This window comes from Pteropus vampyrus, unplaced genomic scaffold (genome assembly GCF_000151845.1).
Source record: "Pteropus vampyrus isolate Shadow unplaced genomic scaffold, Pvam_2.0 Scaffold32, whole genome shotgun sequence".
Classification (NCBI taxonomy): Eukaryota; Metazoa; Chordata; class Mammalia; order Chiroptera; family Pteropodidae; genus Pteropus; species Pteropus vampyrus.
This window is the reverse complement of record NW_011888813.1, coordinates 2,124,294-2,141,192: the sequence shown is the minus strand read 5'-3', so window position 1 is coordinate 2,141,192 and position 16,899 is coordinate 2,124,294. Positions and strand designations below refer to the sequence as shown.

The window sequence follows — 16,899 nt, the reverse complement described above, 5'->3', positions numbered from 1 at the left end:
ATACCAAATTTGTTCCATTACATTCTCTGGGCTCCATTTGGGGTAGATTTCCTCAGTACTTGATGATGTACATAACCTGAAGTTTTGACCATTCATGCAAAGTAAGAAAAGTCATTTTACCATTCATCACTCATTGAAATTGAGATGGGGATGAAAAATTGTCATCCCAACATGTGACTAATTTCCACATACATTCAATGAGCATGTACCATGGGGAAGGGACTGTTAAAAGCTGGAGATGCAGATATAGAAGACATAGCACTTATCCTCAAAAAGTGTTCAGGTAGAAATGGTCCATTAGAGAAAGAAGCTTAAATGCAATGAAATCAAAGTTCCTACAGGCAGTGTCTGCTGTTGAATCTCTTGTTCTCATTTCAAGGCTATTTTGCTTTCACTCGAGATCCACTGAAGACCCCTCTCCTCCAGTAGAACTTCGTGTGGGACTTTGATCTACCTGAGAAGTATACCAAGAGGCATTAAAGCCCTGGCAAGGATTCAAAATCCCTGATCCCACAGAGTCTAGGGCATATTTCAAATTTGTCGCTTCCGCATTTAGCTGTCTCAGCAGCAAAGGAGCTGGTCCCCAAGGAGAAATGTGTCGGTTCACTGAAGAAATAACCCATGTTTAACTTCTGTGTTTCCCAAAATCTGCAAGCCAAGGCCAGAGGCAAGTGAAGTAGGTTTGCTAGTACTCAAACGGAAATTGGGAAGTATACAATAGTGCTGTCAGACTCAGGAGGTGGGATTCAAAATAGTGAAGCACCTAGCATTGAATTTGTTCTTGTTTATCGCAAGCACATTAAGCTAATTGCTCTCATTCTTTTTGCCCCTTCCCCTCACATTACCTACTATCTAGTAGAAATTATAAGAACTGACAATAATAAAAGAATTGTTGTCTTGTGGCTTGAGTCAAAAAGGCCAACAAAGCTGACTTGAAAGTGAAGCTCCTCGTGGCTCCAATGGAATAAAAACAAATAACTGGAGACCTTATTTAGGCCTGCATAGAAGCAGGACACATACCTACCGAGAGGTTTTGAGTTGAATAAGGACCAAGGACAGGCTTCCTATCACAGAGCAACGCCTTCATTGGTTTGTTTAGTCCACTTGGGATAAGATGAAGGAATGGAAGAGGATACTGCAAATGGAGGTAAGCAGTACAAATGAGAACTATCATCTATATCATTTTCCTTGAGATCAGCCCTGAGAGAGACACTTTGGTGTATACAGGACTTTTTTTTTTAACATACCTTGACGATTATGACAATAGCACAGTAACTGGCTGTGGTTTCTAGAATGAGAGAATCTTGGAATACAAAGGAACCTCAGAAGTCACTCAGATCAAAGTTATACCTAGTGCAAGAATCCCTTATTCTAATATCCAAGGAAAATAGTTATCCTGTGGGCTCTCTCTTTTCTCTCAGCAAATCGGTCTTCTCTTAAATCCTTTGACTTCTCCCCCAGGCCTGTGTTCCATTTACAAACTTGCCCATTTATCTGTTGCTTAACTTCTTTCTTCCCTTGACCTTCTGCTGATTCTGGCTGGTCATTTTCCAATGCTGGAGCAACCCAGACCCTCTTCTCTCTCCTTCCTGTGCCTGGTCTCCCTGATACTGCTGAAGAAATGCTCACAGCTGTGATCATTACTACTTAATGGTTTCCAACCTCAGTTTGAACCTCAACAATCCTTTTATTCGCCCCTATTAAATTCTCTACAGCAGCTGTTCCAAACTTGCTTCCATTTTTTTCTAGCCCACGCCTCTCTACTAACCCCTCCCTTCATCTCCCCTTCAGAGAAAACCTGTAGTCATCAGGCATAACTTGATTTTCCTCTCTGCTTACCTTCAGAGATTCATACTTTCACCTGTCTGAAAGGAAGGAAATTCTCAATTGCTCTAATTCTGATCTCTCCATTTTATGCCTCATTCTATACTTTGCTTCATCAATTATCAATAGCTTTCAATATCAATTCTACTCCATTAGAAAAAAAATAGTATAATCTTTCTTTAACCTTGCCTCATCCTTAAGACATGACTGCCTCTCCTTCTTTTTACTGTCCAATTTACCAAGAGAGCAGTCTGCAATCACTCCATCCATCGACCTCCCGTTCAATGCCCAGGGCACAGCAACCTGGCGTCTTGACAACTCTTTTCCTTAGAGATCCTTCCCTGAGGTCATCAGAAGACTCTACTTTTTAAACCCATGTCTCACCAATTTTCATCTGCTTAATATCCCAAGCTTGATCTCTCTTCTTGGAGCTCTCTCCCTCTTGGATTTGGTAATACTACTCCTGGCTAATTCTCAAGCCTACTGTTTCCAGTCACCTTCCTCATTCACCCCTAAGGTTACACAGGATGCTATCTTTGGACCCTGTTCTCTACAAGGGTGTTGAAACCATTTGTTAGCAGTACCATTTTGAATGCTAGCATATAAAGAGGAACATTTGTAAGGGAATTTACGAATGTGTAAATTGTAAATTCCCATTAGTTATAAAATAAACACTATAACTAAAAAGAAATGTTTTCTGATGTCTGAAAACACACTCACAGTTATCATCTCATGTACTCGATTACTCTTTGTAAACACCCAGATCTTCACAGGGTTCTAGATTTTCCATCATGCTTTTATCTCTCTTTGTCTTTTGTATTTCACTTGATGATGTACTGCATGATCTCAGATATCACTATGGCAGCATGAATTCTCAGATGTAGAAAAGGAAAAGGTTGCATATCAAATAAGACTTGGTTTCCCACTTGAGAAGGCTTGTCAGTGCATATAGACCAGCGCTCTACTCACTTGGAGAAATTTCATTTCACAGCTTCGGCACTTATAACATACAAGGCAACTGGACAGTCCTTAAGCCATGATTAGATCAAAGCTATACTGTGGGAGAAAAAAAATTAAAAAACTGAAAACATCACCTAAATATGCATGTGTTTGTTTTCATTTAGGAAGTGTGGAGATCTGACAATATAGGGCTAACATCCCTACAAGGTGACAATTTATTAGAGGTGAGCAGCAGCCACGCCTTTTGCGATTTGCTTTCCAATTTTCACAGTCCCCACTATTTATCATTGTCTTATGCCTTGTCCACTTCACTTATTTATGTTACCTGCTTATCTTCTATACTCATGCTTTGATGATCCTTGCTTATACCGAAAACTCCCCAATATATTTCTCCAGCCCTGACTATTTTCTAAGCACTAGAGTCATGTTTTCCAAGGGTTCCCTGGGCAACTCCATGTAGATGTCCTCCATATACCATACAAATTTTCCCTTTAACCAACTCCTCAGCTAGTTTCCACCAACTCAATTAATAACTCTCCTCAACCCTAGGTAGAATTAATTTCAACAGTTCTTTGTTCATATAGAGGATGTGTATTTCACTGATTTTAATTAGCTGTTAATTATCTTCAGAATCTCATTCCCCTTAAGTGTGAGTTCAGTGCCTAGTACATACTAAGCATTTAAAAATATACCTTGAATTAAAATAAAATACTTGGACGCATTCAGTAATGAATGGTAGACTCAGGCTTTCAATTTTTGGGCCACACTATTGTACTAAAGTTAAAATATACCTCCCAGTGACTTTCTCCCATCAGTCTTTACTATGCCCTCTGTAAATACACAGAATAAATCATCTCCCTCTTCCACATTATGGCCCTCCAAATAGTTTTAAACTGTTAGATACCCCTATGGATCCTTGTTTACAGGTATCTGTCTGATTAAAAGCTTTTGTATCTATGCTCTTCTATTCCCACTTTGATGACGTTAGGTTGAGACCGCCATCATTTCTCACCTGGATTACTACAGAAAATCCTCCCAGCTTCTCCCCTTGAATCCATACTTACATGCCACTGAAGTCAGATAAAATCATACTATACTCCTGCTTTAAATGCTTCACATCTCCAGTGCCCTTAAGATAAGGTACGAACTCCTAACAGTACAAGGCCCTTTGTGATTCTCTCCCTGCTCACCTAACACTGTGTCTTAGTATTCCCTAACCTGCGCACACGCTCAGTCACCCTAAATGGTCTGCAAGCCCCTAAATTTGTCTGAGTTCTTATACATGTTCACTTAGCCTAGAATGCGCCCATTGCCAGACTATGTTTCCCTACTTAAAATTTATTTATTCAGGATTCGGTCATCATTTCCTGGGTTAGGTGTGATGTATTCCCACAGCATCCCTTATTTTCCCCTATCAAGGTAAGAATATTAATACATATATACTGCTCTATCTCTCCCAAAGAGCTGTGCAATTTTTCAGACCTGTCATATTGCATGTGAGAAATGTATACAGATTTAATTAAATGATCTTGTATGTTTTCCTTTCTTCGTCTGCCAGTGTTTCTCTTAAAACATGTCACAGGCATACCTCATTTTAAACTGCTTCACTTTATTACCCTTCACTGATGTTTGTTTTTTACATATTAGAGGCAAGACACCACCAGCAAAAAAGATCAAGACTCACTTTACTGTGATACTCACTTTACTGAGCTACTCTGGAACCAAACCCACAATGTCTCCGAGGCATGCCTGTATTCAAACCTTAACACAATTCCCTCTATGTAGTTAGACTTCTGCAGGGCACAATGAAGTGATTACATCATTTGCTCTAATCACTATGAAGCCAAGAGTGTTTTAGCTTCAATTTCTTCACTTGTGCAGGAGGATAATAGTACCTTCCTTTAAAGATGCTCTAAAGACTAAATAAGATGGTATATACGGCAAGTAGCCCAAACCTGGCAAACAGTAGATGCTCAATGAATAGCATCCATTATTGTAATGGAGTACAGCATTACCATGATCCACCTGTCTTGGAATCTGATAAAAAGTAGTCTTCTTATGAATATGAGAGAAGATAAAAGGATCATAAAGTTCTGTTTTGGTGGGATGGAATCACAGGGACAGCTAATGCCTGAACTGTCTCTATATGTCATAAAGGAATAGAAACAGAAAGGGCCCAGAGAAGTCTCAGTGGTGGGCAGAGGGAAGTGGAATCCCATATACTAATGCAACACAGTACATTTGGGGATGGTTATTTGACACATTTGTGGCTCACAAGCCACCGCTGCATTTGCATACAACATCCACTTCAACCGAATCCTGCAGCTCACAGAAGGTAATCCAAAAACACCTGTTTACACTCCCAGCAAAGACCACATCTTCTTCTATTTCAACAGCCTTCGGCAGATAGGAGACACCTTCATAAAAGGACTATTATTATCGTTTTTGCATCAGCCCAAATTATTGTTGTCAATTATCTTTGGATAAGGCAATTCAAGAGATATAAGCTATTAAAAAAAAAAAAAAAAAAAAAGCACAGAGTGCCCAAAAGAAAATTTGCAAGTACCACTGGTTCTGCTTCCAAGTGGTCAGAGTAAATTTCCCACGCTACATACACAGAATCCTCAGTTTGTCCATCCTATTGGGGTTTCCTCAGTCAGGGCCCTTGATTCTCAGCATGTCCAGTGGCATATTCTGACCAGGAAGCCTGCTGGAATAGGACTCGTTGCACAAAGGGTGAATCCCCAGTGGGGCAAAGTTCTGTGAAAAGTCTTCGCTTCATTCAAAAATCCTCTTTTTGAGTAGAGAATGGAAGCTGGACGTGCAGTGAAGTGGGAGATGACCCTCATACCACACAGAGCCCACCCGTCATCCAAGGTGAAGCCTCCTTCACCTCTTACCTGGACAATGACAACAGCCACCATCTCTTGTGTCCTGACAGCAAATGATATTTTTAAAGTCTCAATGGAATTAGGTAATTTCTTTTGTTGAAAATCTTACAATGACTTTACATTCCAAAATCGGCATATAACACCAGGGAGTTTTGCTCCTGCCCGCATAGCATCCCAACTTCACATTTCTTTTCACTTCTACCATAAGCTTTCGGCCCACTGGCCTTTCCGTTGTGTGAATGGTCCAAGCCTCTGTCTCTCGCTCTCCTCACTTTCACTCGACGCCTTTTCCCTGGGACCATCAGGCATTCTGCCTCCTCTGCTAGGGACGCCATTAGGTCCCTGCTCTACCATGAACAAAGTACATACATACAACATACCCACAACACATACACAAACCCCACAACACACACACATGACACAAAATATACATAACATACACACACAGTATACACACTACGCACACTCAACACACGTACAACGCACACAACACTCACACACAAAACTATACACACTTACACACGCTCATTTCACCTGCAGTACTCTTTCTCATCTTTCAGGTTTCAGCTCTAATGGCCTTTCTTTAGAGAGTCACTTCCTGACCACCCAATATGAAGTAGATAATCCCCAGTATTCAATGTATTATAGCATCATGGCTAAAATCATGGACTCTGGAGCCAGACATCCCAAGTTCAAATCTGAGCTCTGTCCTTTCCTGCCTAGATCAATCTAGATCTAGTTACCTAACGCCCCTGTTCCTCAGTCTCCTGATCTGCAAAAGTAGATCCGAGTAGCATATACCTCATAGGCTTGTTTAAAGAGTTTAACAAGTCAACATACATAAAGCTTTAAAATTGCAGCGGGAATGTATTTGTGCTGGGTAGATGTAAGCTCTTATTCTCAGTGAGTTTAGCTGCTTCAATTTCATATCCATAATCAGATGTAATCTGCATGAGAGTAGCATCATTCTTTGTCTCCTTCATCCATAGATCTTTAATGCCAGCACAGGAACAGGCACATGACACGACTAGTTTTGAATGAATGGGTAAATTTAATTAAATAGCTGATGAGTGAAGCATGAAAGAAACAGAATCCTAGCATTTTCTGAAAGAGGCCTCTGCCCTTTATCTCACTAAAGGCAAATGGCTTTTGTACAGCCTTGTGAGGTAACCACACTCATACACACTCAAGAAATGACATCAAGGTGTCAGAAAACACCGCAGGTGTGGGCTGTACACAGGCAGCCTCTGATCTCTAACAGGCAGGCGAGGATCCCATCTTGTCTAATGAATTTTTGCATCTTGATTGCAGAAGCGGCCTTACCTGGGATAATTATTCACAAGATGATAGTCCATGAGACAAGACTTGGGAGAAGAGTCGTTTTTGCATCTTAAAGCTAGGCAAGCCCTGTGACACCCAGCAGTGAGAATGCTCCCTACAAGGGAGAACAGCTCATCTTTAACACTGGGGACACAGAGGGTCAGGCCGACTTTTCTGTCTCAGCCCATCAGGGCATGGTCTTGTGCAGAATGCAACCCCCAACTCTTTACAATCAAAAACTCAGTCCAGGGTAACTATGACAGAATATGGAGTTTGTAAATGAGAATTCACAAGCCTCGGGTCTTCTGCAAGCTGGTACCTTGAAAAAGCCAGCCTTAGTTCTTTGTAACAATAAGAACTACAGGTTTCTTTGCCCTAGGCTTATCTGAGTTTTATCCTAGAAATCATTTCCTCTCCCTACCAAAAGCCTGGATTCCATAGAAACATGTCCCATAGTTTTAAAGTACCAATAAATGTACAGAATTCACTTTGGATGAGTAGAATCCAAGTTCTTCAAAATGCCTTAGAGCCACCACTAGGACTTATTTTCAATGTCTCCACACCAGTGATAGGTATATGGCAGCTACTCCTATCTCTGTTTAAACTCATTTTTGTCAAACTTAAAAAGAGTATTCCTCAAAAACAAAATCCCCACACTGTCTTATAGAGCATTAAAAATTAACTCATAAATTGTGGCTAACCACAAATTAAAACCAAAACAATTTTAGAAATAGAAACATTTTTGTACTCCGATCACAAAATACCAACAAGAATGATGACTTTGCTTGTCTGTCGCAAACTTTTACATCCTAGGTAGAAGAGAGGCAGGTCCTAGGTCAAGTTCAAAATCAGTCCTCCAGGCCTGCTTTGTTTTTGAAACAAGCATTCCTTCCCCTTCCTCTCTTCCAAAAGTTGACACCTGCCCAGGGAGGATACTGCCATCCCTCTCAATCTGGCCCTTCCTTGAAAATTACTAGTTGAAACCAAGAAGTGTGTCAGGTCACACTGACCAGGGAGACCTTGGAGAAAAGCCACTTCTTTCTAAAACAGGTTTGATGCCAGCTCTATAAAAATGAAGGCAGTCTATATCAAATCAGACTTTCTAGCTCAGAAATAGCCAAGTCATAAATGTTTCTCTGATGAAATTTTATTTAGTGCAGACTTTGTTTAGTATTTCGTCAATTAAAGCAGGACTAAATAAATGCCATTTTATTCCAACATTCCTGCAATCCTCCAGGGGACAGGGGACGCAACCCTGAAGCCAGGCTATTCGGGGTCACATTTTTCCCTACCATGTGGCCATGAGCACATCCCTTTAACACTGCACATCACCATTTCTTCGTATATAATAAAGATAATACATTTTCTCACTGAGTTGTGAAAATTCAAATGAAATAAACCAGTTGCACAGTGACAATTGTCCATTTAATATCAACTGTTATTATATACATTCATTAGATACTCTTAGGTTTGCTTCATTGAGATTTCAGTTCTTTTTCCGGAGGAGACAAATCTCTACCTCCTATCCTATAGAGGAAGCAGGTCAGAGCAGTGTGGCTGCTAGAATCAACATTCTGCTTTCCATTCTGGCTCTATCACTTGCAAACTTCAAGATCTGGGGCAGGTTTTTAACCCCCACACCCATGCTTCAGCTTCCACAAGTGTAAAATGGGAAGGATAACAGTATCCCCAATAGTGCAGTATCACAGTAGGATACTGAAATTTAAATAAATATATGTAAAACATTCAAGAGTACTAGGCATAGAGTGCTTACTCTACAACTGTCAGTTGTTATTAGACTCCTTGTGGTGTGAGAGAAATTTTAGATTATTTATTTAATACCCCATGCCCCAATAAAACAATGTATTTAAATGCTTCTGTTATGTAAAAAGTTGCAGAGTCCGAGGAAGAAGGAAATCTCTTATGTGATCTGGAACACATAAAGATTTCAGTGGCAATGGCTCAGAGCCGGCCATCATCAGATCTGGGAGAGAACAACTATGTGACCTTGGATATGTGGCTTCAATGATTTGGGTTTTAAGTCAACAATAAAATGATTATGCAGCAATTCAGCCCTGTAATTCTGTGACTGGATGCATGATATTATTTGTAGATGTCCTTCTGGATATTTCAAGACAAGTGGTATATATTGCCTACTGGAACCTTCTCTAGTTCAGATCCATTTCTTCTCTTTCCTTGTCACTGCTCTTAGCAGATCCATGTGCCAAGTGCAGTAGGGCACATTCCGTAAGCATAGACTGGGGTTTTGTCTTTGTTTCAACCATTGTGCTGCTATCAATCCGGCAGAGGAATGGAAATGTATGAATTTTTGGTTCTGGTGTTTGGACTGACATTGATTTGATGTGCGACTACAAGAGTATTTTAATTGGTGCCATCACCTCTCTTTTTCACAGAACATTACCATTTATGATGATGTTAATGAATTACAGTTCATAAAGTGCTTGGAAAAACCTGAATGAAGAGTCCAACTCAAGTGGAAAGGACCATCAATTCTATTCTACAGGAGATAACCCAGGACAAGACAGGAAAGCTGAAGTACAGAAGCCCAGAAATAAAGGGCAGTTGTAAGAGATTCCCCCTGGAGAGGCTTCACAATGGAATAATTTATCCAGAGGGTAAGGTACAAGCTTTACAGAGATTCACATAATTAATTAAGGAGCTTTCCTTTACTGTTATGGTAATTCATATTTCTCTGTTTTCTGGGTGATGGTCAGCAGCCGAGAAGTAATTCTGATGTAGGAAAAGAGTATAATAAATAATCAGGACTCAGAGAGGCTCTCCTAGAATGAAGAATAATTCAAATATATAGATAGATAGACAGATAGATAGATAGATAGATAGATAGATAGATAGATAGATAGATAGATAGATATAGATAGATATAGATATACATGAGTATTTTTGTGGATATGTGTCTTCTTTCTTCTTGGATAAATATCTAAAAATTAACTGTTGAGCCTTATTTTAAATCTATGTTTAACTGTATCAGAAATTACCAAACAATTTTCCAACGTGGTTGTACCATTCTATACTCCACCTACAACATATGAGAATTCCAGCAGTTTCAATGCTAACCAACACTGCGTGTTGTCGGTCTTTTTAATTTTAACCATTTTCAAGAGTATAATATGTTACCTCATTGTGATTTTAATATATAGTCCCCTGATGACTAAAGATGTGAAGCATCTTTTCACAGGCCTATTTGACATTTGCGTATCTTCTTATATGAAGTAGTTTTTCAATTCTTTTGCCCATTTTTTCACTGAGAGCCTTTTTATTATTGATTTGTAGGAGATCTTTACATATTCGGAATACAGGTCCTTTTTAGACATATGTCTTAAAAATATTTTTTTCGCCAGACTGTGGGTTACATTTTAATTTTCCTAAGACTCTTTTGAAGAACAGAAAATTTTAATTTTGATCAAATCCAATCTACTGATATTTCCTTTTATGCTTATGCTTAGTGCTTTTATATTCTCTCCAAGAAATCACTGCACCTCAAAAGCACAAAGATATTTCCCCATATTTTCCTCTGGAAGCTTTATAATTTCAGCTATTGCATTTAGGTTTGTGATCCATCCCAAATTAATTGTTGTCAATGCTATAACTCAAAAGTTTTAACTTCTGCCAGGTATGAACTACTTCAAAGTTGTCTAGGAGAATAACTTCTTAGCTATTACATCAAAACTAAAGATAGATAGTAGTAGTGGTGTTTGTTTGTTTTGAGGGGGGCCGCGGGAATGTGGTTGCTTATTTCTGCTTGCCACTCTTTAGATGACGAAAATTCCATATCATAAAATTAGAAACAGTTATGTGTCAGAGACTCTTCTAAGTGTTTTACATGTAGTAACTCATTTAATTTTCAAAATCTAGAAAACTGAGGCCTAGATAGATTAAAGTAAAACTATCAATGGTCAGTCACACAGTAAAGAAGTAGCTGAGCTACGGTTCAAACCCAGACAGGCTCACTCCAGAGTCCACAGCATTAAGCCACGATTGCTTAATTTTGTCAAATTTAATATAAGCAACCTGCTTTAAGGGAGAATGGAATTCAAGTTTACTGAAAGCCTATTATGTCAGATATCATGCTAGGGCTTTCTACTTCAGCTCATGTAATGTTCAAAATTACCCTCTTAAATACATAGCATCAGGTTTTTACAGAGGAGGAAATGTAAGCTCAGAGAGTTAGGTAGCGAGAGCCAGGCTCTGAGAGTTGAGCCCAGGTTGCCTGATTCAAACCCTATGCTTATTCCACTGCAAGACGCTGTGTACCCATTGATTTACATCACACATCGTTGGAAGAAGCACAATGGGAGGAATCTGATAGAGCAACTAAAGCAGAGTTAGGTCTATAGCACATTTCATTTAGGTGAACGGATCAAGGGATGATTTCCTGACTGGGGACATGTCTCAGGGTCAAATCCTTGAGCCACAAGCATATGTACTCTCCACTGATATCAGCTTACAAGCATTACTCATAGAAGAAAATCACCCTTCCAAACCTCATGCACATGTACAGATAGTTAGGCCCTTCCTGCCTCTTCTTCCACTCACTGCCCTTTCACTGAGACCACATAGCCCAAAATGTGTATCTTGAACAAAAAGCATAGACGACAGCTACTACTATCAGATGAAGAAAGCTTCCAGAAATGCAGAAAGGTGATCTATAGGTTTTCTGTTGCTCTGTTGCCTAAAGTTAGATCAATGGGCGGAGGCAGATTTCAATACACCACAGGCCTTCCACTGCACTCGGAGCTAAACGACAAAAGACCATCTGTTCTCTGCAGAGCTGGGTTGAGACCCTTCGGCTTAGCAGTGACCTGAGAAAAACACAGAAGGCCATTTGTCGAAAGAATGTTTTCTAAAACATCTTATCAGGGGAAGGAGACTAAACTCAATAATAACCATATATCTCTAGTTCTCAAGGTTTCTGATATTTCATGGACATAGAGGAAGTTCGTTTTGCCCAAAACCAACTGGGGAGATGACTACTGTTTCCTACAAAAGCTGACAAGGGCCGCTCCAAAAGAAACAATTCTGAGGTGAGGAAAGGAAGGAGGGAAAGAAACTGTTTAAACACTCTGGGATCTTACTACTCAAACGTGGTTGAAAGACTAGCAGCATCAGAATCACCTGCCTAGGGGTTTGTAAAAAATGCAGATTCTTGGGCTCCGCCCAGACCAACTGAATCAGAAACTGAACAAGGTCACCCTGTTGATTTTCACACGTTACATGATTGAGAAGCACTAGCCAATGACATACACACCAAGAGGCCGCTAGAGGCGGAAGATGGCATCTGTGAAAGGTGTGTTCCTATTCCCCAAATGTGTCCTGCAGGAGTGTCATTTCAGGTGGTACTTTAGTAATTCTCAGAGCATCGGCAAGCTGCAGTGGCCTCCATCATGACATGTGGATCACTGAAAAAGCCTGTTCCCTATGAATCTGTGAGCTGGCATGGTCTTCCGAGGTCTTCTTAGTTATGTGACCACTTTGGAGTGTCAGGCCACACGACGGTGAGGATATCACCAGGACCCTTTGCTCTGGTGGGTGAGCGGAAACCCTGCCTCGGGCTCTGAGTCACCCGCAGTGACTGCAGCACGCCTCACTAGTCATTTTCATAGGGCGTGATTCATGGGGCGAGTGGGGATGCAGGCTTATTTTTTACGGTCCCATCAAGCTGTCGGACTTCCGGCACACAGGAAGGTGCAGCGCCTGGGAATAGGACTGGCCTTCTCTGTTTATGGCCTGTTCTTGGCCATAAATCTGGAGTGGGAGGGCAGAGTGATTGCCTATTGTTGAGGAGCTGAATGGGGAGCAGGAGGAGGAGAAGGCACACGGGCAACGCCATGAAAAGGGAACATGCAGCCAGTGCTCCCTCAAGGTCATTTGGCTTCTGCAGCCAAAAAAAAAAAAAACAACCCTGGATTTTCTCATTTGCTACTTTGCTGTGCCATTGCAAACACAGATTTGATAAAGTTCTGGCCAAAATAAAGTCATTTTTGTTTTTTGGTTTCTTTTCTAAGATGCCACAGTGTTTATGAGGAGACCTAAGCAATGAAGCATAAAATCAAAAGCCACTATAGGAGTTTTCTCATTCGTGCCCAGGTTGCAAATCAAGGGAATGATCTGAACTTTGTCTGATGGTGGCTCCAGAAGGAAAGAACGGGAGGAAAAAGCTGGGTACAGTGAGAGCAAGAAGTAGAAAAAGGAGAGGGGTGAATCAGAGTGTCCTGGGTTTGTCCAAAGATATTATGTAGAACCAAGAGCTAGTCAGACTGTGTGAGTGTGTGTACGTATGCTCGTGAGTCTATTTTCTGAGATTTAAAAAATATGAAAAACAGTTGGTAAATAAACATTGGCTTAATAACAAGCCTAATAATTTTTTAAAAAGATCATCAGCTATATTAATAACTACAACAAACGTTTATTGAACACTCAACATGTATCAGGCATAGTGCTACAGGTTTTCACTATTTTATCTCATTTAATCATTGCTATGACAGGATGATAAAGGTACAATCATCATTCCCCTCATCTCACAGATAAAGAAAAGGAGACTTTTTCTATGGCCATGCTTCCCTGAACAAGCCCAATCCCGTCTGATCTCGGAAGCTAAGCAGGGTTGGGCCTGGTTAGTACTTAGATGGGAGAAAACCTAGGAAGACCAGGTGCTGTAGGTATAAAAAATTTAAAAAAAATTTTAAAAAGAGTGTAAGCTGACAAGGTCCTTGCAATCTCTTAGGTCAACCAAGGGTTGCCTCACCAAAAAAAAAAAAAAAAAAAGAGAGAGAGAGAGAGAGAAAGAGAGAAAAGAAAAGAAAAAGAGACAGGACTGCAGAGTCACTTGGCCACGGTCACAAAGATACTTGGTAGCAAATCCTTAACTCGAATTCAAGTGACTCTGACTCAAAAATAAGTGCATATAACTACTGCCTCCATCAACTTCCTATTTCACATTTGGGGACAATCAGCCACTAAAAGGTTAAAATGCAGTATGTTTTCTCAAAAAGAATCAAAGATTTATGTTGGAAGTCTCTCTCAAATGAAGGTCTCTTCTTATGGAGCATAATTAGGAGAAAGAAAAAAAATCAGTGATCTTATTTCAAAGGGTCCAAAATCTAAGGTAGTGGTTTTCGGCCAGTGGCAATTTTGCCCCCTGGGGAACATTTGACAGTGTCTAGAGGCACCTTTCATTGTCAAGCTGAAGGAGATGCTACAGCATCTAGTGAGTAGAGTCCAGAGATGCTGTTAAGTATCCTGCAATGCAAAAGACGGCCCCACAACGAAGAACTATCTAGTCCAAAATGTCATCAGTGTGGAGGTTGAGAAGTCCTATAGCTATGCTATATTCAGAAAAGAGCCTTTGCCTGATAGCTTTAAAATTCTCTCCGTGAAAATAAATGTCTCTTAACCACACACTGTCACGATATCAGAGACAAAGATCTTTCTGGTGACATTTTACAGAACTGGAATCTGGCAAGTGAGGCAGCCAGTACATATTCCTAAAGAACCACGATGTGCATGCTGCCCTGGTGGTATGGCAGCCACCCACCGCCTGCTGCAGCCCCCCCAGATCAGCCTGCCCGAGACCAGCACAGCAGGGGCTGTCCCAGACAACAGGTCCCAAGACGCTAGGAGCCAAACGGACTTCACCAAGTCCACTGCCACATCTCTATGACCTAGTAGTCCTCAGAAATAAAGATTTTGGGAAAATTGGGTGAGTATATGCTTTAAAATCCTTCGGTTATTATTTTTTTTAAAAGAAGAAATCCTTGCCATGCCAGGCCTAATAGAATGGAGGGTCATAGCGTAAACTGGCTCTACTTAAGCAAACAGTTACCTACCTAAGATCCTTGATCCTAATCTATGTTAACCCATACCCTTCCCAACTTCTTGGCACATGCCACAGTCTTGCTTTGCTCTCAAAGCTATTGGCCACTCCTAGTACCCAAAATGGATATTTGTCAAGGATTATAGGTAAGTGGTTTTGAAAGAGGAAACTGAAGAACCATAAAGATGCCAGAAAAAGGTAACCCAGAGGGCAATAAATTATAGCTCCTTATTAACCAATTCGCTTGGCAGAATTTTTTTACATTTTTACAGAATTTAATATTTTTAGGATAATTCCCATCATTTCATTTCCTCTGATTTCATTTCATTGTCTGGCTGCTTGATTTCACACAGCATTATTCTAAAAAATAAATTCTTGATTAACTTTCTTTAAGAGGTAGAAAAAAATGAAATGGCATTTGTTTGTGCCATATATTCTGAAGCTTTTCAGGCTGCTCACTGAGCAGAAATAAAAGGTTTCTGACTTTGGCCAGACATTCTACCGCAGTGATAATTAAGAAAAATCTTACCCTCCCCCCTCCCCCCCTGCATCCCTTTGCTGCGTTTTGAACACTTTCCTCTGCACTAGTTACTCCCTTTCCAAGACAGCAGGAAAAACCATACCAATTTAGGAGAACGTGCAATAACCAGATGGCAGAACTTTATTGTTAAAGTAAACAATTTTAGATATTCCCAGTACAAAAGCACACTTGCTATATCTTTCCTATTCTTATTTTCAAACGAACATTAAGAAGAGAAATAAATGGATACTTTCTCCAAAGATAATCTTAAATTTCAAAATTAGTCCTTAATAAGACAGAATCCTATCCTATTATGTATATGTACTAATTTTTATTAAGAGAAAACATTAGAAAAGAGAATATGAGCATTAGAGTCAGAATGAAATTCAAATTTGGTTCTATCCCTCACGAGCCATTTAAACATGGGTAAATTTCTCAGCTGGTCTTAGCCTCAGTTATCTCAAGTCTAAAGTGAGGATCATGGGAAACCCAGGTATTAAATATTCATCCAGTAAGTGTTACTGTGGCTGGGATAACACTCTGGAATTCCACTGTTTTTATCTCCTGCTAGATGACCTCCAGATCCTGGTCGACTTTGCTTACCTCATTTCTTACTTAACGAAAAAAGAGCCATCAATCAGCCAAGCCTTACAATTTCACAGGTGCTTTTACAGAAAATGGTAAGGATCCCATGGCATAATCATTAGGGAATTGACTGAATGTAAAGACGATGATCAGGCTGCCAACACAACTGCTTTCCTTTCAAAGAGGCAGCAGCCATAGTGTGAAGAGGGACGGACTGTTTTGTTAGATAAATGTGTAGGCTCTCTTCCCTTTTGCAAGGATTCCCTCTCCCCTTTGGTTTCTCCTGCTATGCTGATCTGTTTCCTCACTTCGTTTTCCTCCTGGTTCTCCCTTTCCTTTTAGTCTTCTCTTCCAGACTATCTTTAACATTTTCCTAGTTGCTGCTATCCTAACCTCCCTCCCTTCCCATTCTTTTTAAGAATGAACTTGCTAAGTGACACCACAATTCTCTGTGGCAAACTTTAGAATATCGGTAGATCCGGCTAACCCCAGAATCGTTATTTAATTTATATAAATCTTTGTATTAAAATTATGACTTGTGGTAGCACCATTGCATTGTGAAAATGATTAAGGGGCTGCTCCTCTTGTCACATTACTTTCATTATAGTACTTTATCTGGCACCTTTCTGCATAAGCTTAATGTTCTGGAGAGAAGCAATCTTAACTTCCCTTATTGGAACCCTCAAAAAGAGCTTACATTCACACTCAGGTATTTTTATAATAATAATAATTTTAAGGGCAAGGATACTGAGACATTGATGGATTGAATAATTTTCTAGTCCCCCAGAACCCAAAGTGATACTGAGACTAGAACTTATCTTCTCTAACCCTAGGTCCAGCACTTTATGAATAAATTACATTTACTCATAGAGTAGTCTCTTTTCTGCAAATGTGATTATCCATTCTAATTATGGCATTGTAATGCATCTGTTCTTTGACTTTAAATA

The 16,899-nt window shown here is 40.0% G+C and overlaps 1 protein-coding gene and 1 pseudogene across 2 annotated transcripts in view; one reads left to right on the top strand and one right to left on the bottom strand.

Annotated features, from left to right (window-relative positions):
• Positions 1 to 16,899, bottom strand: part of NRXN3 (neurexin 3) — a 1,427,156-nt gene that overhangs the window by 694,799 nt on the left and 715,458 nt on the right. The gene's annotated exons all lie outside the window — the stretch shown is intronic.
• Positions 13,578 to 13,696, top strand: LOC111737946 (annotated as a pseudogene).